Here is a 5,666-nt window from a genome sequence, read left to right as displayed (position 1 = left end):
CGTGTTTCAACCACATATGGTCCTTATCAAGACAGGGTTAATAAATCAGAGTCAGTCTTTCCAAATGTACATGCAACACATAGGTTATATACATGGGTGTAATTATAGGGGGGGACAAGGGGTTTTGTCCCCCCACCAACTTCTGTGGCATGCCTTTCTGTCCCCCCATCTTTTGGAGGGAGGGCTTGGGGGCTGTAATCATCGATTATTTATTTATTTTTTATTTATTTATATTTATATAGCACGCAGACAGCCCGGGGGCATTGTGGCGCTGTTACTTGCAGGAACTTAGTTACAGGGGGTATAGGATTGGTAGCAGTCGTTGGCACATCATGATTGCTACAAACAGATTAGTCATTACAGCTCATGCATCTTTGGTTATTACATTACAGACAGTTTATTGGCAAACATGGGGCTGCGAGAGACCTTATGTGAAGAGGATGTTTTCATGGCTTTCCGGAAGGCAATGAGGGTGGGCTCACCTCGGATTGTGGGAGGTAGGGCATTCCAGTGTGATGGTGCGAGATAAGGGAAGCTGGATCCTCCAGCTCTGGCTCTTTTTACTAGTGGCACACAGAGCATGTTGGTATATGGTGACCTGGTTGGCCTTGTGGAGGAGACGGGGTGGATTCTTTGTGAGAGGTAGACTGGGGCGGTGAGGTGGATGCACTTGTGGGTCAGTGTCAGAGCTTTGAAGATGATTCTTTCCCTTATTGGTAGCCAGTGGGCTAGTTTTCTGGCCTCAGAGATGTGTTTTCTTTTCGTGATACCTTGGGCAGCACGGAGGGCATTGTTCTGTATGATTTGTAGCCTTTCCAGGTTTTTGTTGGAAGTTCCTAGGAAGAGTACATTGCAGTAATCTAGTCTGGAGCCGGTGATTGCTCTGGCTATGTTTGTGCAATTCTCTTTGGAGAGGAAGGGTCTGACTGTGTTGATCAGTTTGGCGTGGTACGCAGTTGAGGAGGCTATTGCGTTGACTTGTCTGTCCATGGAGATGGTGGAATCCAAGTAGACACCAAGAGTTTTGGCCGAGTCTGAGACAGGTATTTTAATGGAGTCAATGGTGAAATGACTGAATTGGGAGTCTAGATTTTTTAGCGTGTCGGGGGAGCCTACCAGTAGGAGTTCGGTCTTGTCGGAGTTGAGGCATAGTCCATTGTCTGCCATCCAGGCTTGGATGGTGTTGTAGAGATTGTTGAGGGTCAGTGAGTCAGTGTCATAGTTGCCGGTGAGGAGGATCTGGGTATCGTCAGCATAGTTGGTGTAGGAGATGCCCATGGCGTTGAGGATGAGGAAGAGGGGTTGTGTGAAGATGTTGTAGAGAGTGGGGGAGAGGCAGGAGCCTTGGGGCACACCACAGAGGATGATGGTGGGTGAGGCGGAGGCTAAGTCGGAGAATACTTGCATGGTTCTGTCCTGTAGGAAGGACGTGATTCATGCTGTGGCCCCAGGGGAGAATTTAGCGGTGGCAGAGAGGTGGTGGCATAGGACGTCATGGTCTACGAGGTCGAAGGCCGCTGATAGGTCGAGAAGTGCTGGTTTGCCCATGTCTCTGGCGTCGTCCATCTGGTTTTTCAAGTTAAGTAGCGCGCTTTCAGTCCCGTGTTTGGGGCGGAAGCCAGATTGTCAGAGACCTAGGAGTTTATTCTCTTCAATGAAATGCTGAACCTGCAGATAGGCTGCTTTGTCCAGTATTTTGAGGAGGAATGGGACAGTGGTGATTGGTCTATAGTTGTTAGGGGAGGTGGGATCAAGAGTTGTTTTTTTTAATAGAGGGCGGACCCAGGCTTCCTTAAGGGAGGCGGGGACTTTCCCAGTGGCAAAGGAAGCATTGACAAAGACTGTCAGGAAAGGAGCTAGTGCTTCAGTGCAGTCCTTGATGAGGGTAGCTGGGCATGCATCACCTTCACAGTTAGAGGGTTTGATATTCCTCATTATGTTGATGATGTCTTTTTGCTGTATGGGTTTGAAAGAGAAAGGTTGGGGGGGTCGGAGGCTGGCGTGGGGACAGGGATGTGTGTGTTAGGCATGGCTTGTTTAGTGGCTAATATTTTCTTTTGGAGGAGGTTCAGTTTGGCTTGCATGGCAGTTTGTATTTCGTCGCACCAGTCTTTGTCTTTGGTGAAATTCTGGGGGGCGGGAGTGGGCGTCTCTAGCTCCCTGAAGATTGCAAAGATTTCTTTAGTGCTAGATTGGGCCTCCGAGATTCTGGATTCTAAGGATTTAGCCTTTGCTTGGGTGATTGCATTTTTGTATTTGGTAGAGAGGGCTTTGAAGATCATCTTATCTTTGTCCGAGTGGGATGTTTGCCATTGTGTGAGTGCAACCTTTTTCTCGTTGCGGAGTGTGAGAAGGTCTGGGGTGAACCAGGAGTTGGAGTGGGTGGTGGGTTTGGATTTGCGAGGTTTCAGTGGGGCAATGGAGTTGATGGCTCCTTTGATGGCACTGTAATATGCTGTTGCAAGTATTTCTGGGTCTGTGGAGAAAGGAGGTCTGAAGGCTGGGCCTTGGAGGAAAGGCAGTAGCCTTTCCTTCGTGAGCTGACGGGAGCTTCTTACAAGGCAGGGTGGCAAGGGTTCGGGTGCCGGGGTGGAGGGGCTGGTGGTGGGGATGCTGAAGGTGATGATATGGTGGTCAGACCACGGGGTGGGCGTGTTACCAGTGATGGTGAATGGACAGTTGTGCTGTGCAATCCAGTCGAGAGTTCGTCCCTGGGTGTGGGTAGGGCTGAAGATGGTGTTTTTGTAGCCTAGTGCCTTGAGGGCTGAGTCAAGGGATTTAGCTGCTGAGTCTTTGAAGTCAAGGAGGCCTAGGTTGACGTCTCCAAGGAGAACGGCTTTAGAGTTCTTTTTAAGGTTGTCTGAAAGGAGGTGGATGAGAGAGGCTTGAAAGTCGCCTATTGGGCCTGGAGGGCGATAGACAATGTGAACAGCAATGGGACAGTGGGGAGAAAGGTTGATTTTGACTTGGAGGTAGTCACTGTTGTTGTGCAGGGATTTCTTTCTAATGGAGAGAGAATCTCTGGCAATGATTGCTACACCTCCACCTTTAGAGAGGCGATCTTGTCTCGTGATGGAGTAGGCCGCAGGTAGTGCAAGGGAGAGTGCAGGACCGGAGGCTTCATGTAGCCAGGTTTCTGAGATCATGAGCAGATCAAGATCATGGGAGATTATGAGGTCATGGATGTCCAGAGCGTGAGCATTAACGGACCTGGCATTGATCATGGCGCATTAGAGATGGGGTTGTGTAACAGCTAGAGGGGGGAGAGGAGAGTGAGGGCGAGGCGGTGGACACACATGGAGTAGCATTTGGCATAGTAGCATACAAAATAGTGGTAGAAGAATTGCACATCACAGATTTTACACTGGGGGGCTCATTTTTAGTGGTGGTGGGCACACATGGAGTAGCAATTGGCACAGTAGCATTCAAAATAGTGGTAGAAGAATTGCACATCACAGACTTTACACTGGGGGCTCATTTTTAGTGTTGGTGGGCACACGTGAAGTAGCATTTGGCACAGTAGCATTCAAAATAGTGGTAGAAGAATTGCACATCACAGATTTTACACTGGGGGCTCATTTCTAGTGGTGGTGGGCACATGTGAAGTAGCATTTGGCATAGTAGCATTCAAAATAGTGGTAGAAGAATTGCACATCACAGATTCTACACTGGGGGCTCATTTTTAATGGTGGTGGACACACATGGAGTAGCAATTGGCACAGTAGCATTCAAAATAGTGGTAGAAGAATTGCACATCACATATTTTACACTGGGGGCACATTTTCAGTGGTGTTTGGCGGCTGTAGAGTCATATTCAGTATGGAAGCAGTAGACTTGTAATTGGGTTAAAAACTTCATTGGCCGCTATATTGGCAGTCCTTGTATTGGCTGTGGGTTTAGAGGTTGGGCGGAGGAGTCTGGCCTTATTGGCAAAAAGAGCGGGTTGCACGGTACGTGAGCATAGCCTGGTATTACGGGTGCTTGTGGGGATGGGCTGTGATATGACGGTGGCTTGCAGAGTACAGGCACATAGTCTAAAGCGCCTTGCGGTAGGGCATGGATTAGTAGGTAGATCGCAGTGGTTGTGCTTCTTACCTTCCGGATGCAGCATAGGTTTGGGGCAGACGGTAGACGAGCAGCAAAGAGCTGCAAAGAGCACCAGAGGCCTTTCCTGACGGCCTTCCCAGCTCGGCTTTGCCTCTCGGTTCTCTCCCCCTCCATATGACGCAGGAGGGGAGGGGCGGGTTGGGGGAGCCGGCGAATCGGGGCACAGGCCCGCAAAGGAGATGTTGATTGCACTTTTAGTTGTTAGTGCATCCATGGAAACGGGGGCCATTTTGTCTGGCCTCGATGGTGCTTCAGCACACGTGGCTGGAGCTGCAGACAAAGAGGAACACGTGGATGTTCCGAAGAGAAGATGCACAGCTGATTTAGCCCTCAGCTGATCGGTGATGCTTCGTGCTTGCAGCTTATGTAATTGGACAGCGCAAGCCCAGCTGGGGTGCCTAGCAAGGCTTGCGCTGTCTCATTACATAATGCAGAGATGCCTGGCAGCCGCGCTGCAACCCATCCAGGGATGGGATGCCCTGCGTGGCTCAGTCCCTCACCCTGGCTGGCCTGACTCAAAGTCAGCATCCGGGGTGCTGAACTGGGTGCTGCAGGGCCTGGCGCCTGTGCTGTCACGCTAGCAGCAGCACTTCCGGGGGGCCAGCGGCACAGAGCATCGCTTTCCGGCTTTGTGTTCGTGTGACACACAGACAGGAACTAGGAAGCTCATTCAGCTTCCTAGTTTCTGTCTGGAGGCATTTGAGTGCGAAGAGGTTAGGTCGGTGTTACATGAGATGTGGCCTGGATGGCATTTGAAAGCCGAGCAGAGGTACTTTAAAAAAAAAAGAAAATTGTTTAATTGTTTTTGTGTATGTTTGTTGGGGAGCTCTGTCCAAGCCCTCTGAGGCAAAATACATGCAAACTTCTTAATTAGCATATGGATTGCACCAACAGAAGTGACTTCACAGAAAAAGACATTGCAAGGCGCATCATCAGTCTTTGATATTTGGAGGCACCATGGAAGTAACTTTAGAATAAGTTGCCATAAATAAGCCAAGTGACAAATAACTTTGTGGTGCAAACTACCTAAATTGCACTATTGTTAAATGTGGAGCAACTCTATAGTCATTGGGCTTTTCCTTTATAATAGCATTATACATTAACCTAAGCTTTGAAGTGAATCAGAATCACTTACAGAGCTGCAGATAAGGCACAAGGGGCCTCATTACAACCCAGGCGGTAAGTTACCGCCTGGGTCGTACGTTTACACCATGGTGGATGGCGGATTTACCGCCCCATTCCAAGGTGAGTGGGGCGGTAAATCCCCATTTCCCATTTACCCTTCCCCATTCTCATTTTTGCCCCATAGGGCATAATGGGAGTGGGGAAGGCACTAATTACGCCACCGTAAATTACGGTGGCGTAATTAGCACCATGGTCCCTTAGCGCCATGGATTTTAACGCCTGCAAAAAGCAGGCGTTAAACTCACCATGGCGCAAAGGGACCTCGGAATCAGGCGTTAAGGGTCGGCGCCGTGTACGGCGCCATTAACCCCTTAACGCCTTACTCGTAATGAGGCCCAATGTGATTACTTGTTTTAAAAAAATTTGTTTGGTTG

Source organism: Ambystoma mexicanum, chromosome 3p, assembly GCF_040938575.1.
Source record: "Ambystoma mexicanum isolate Mex_15411 chromosome 3p, UKY_AmexF1_1, whole genome shotgun sequence".
Taxonomy (NCBI): Eukaryota; Metazoa; Chordata; class Amphibia; order Caudata; family Ambystomatidae; genus Ambystoma; species Ambystoma mexicanum.
This window is presented reverse-complemented; position numbering follows the sequence as displayed.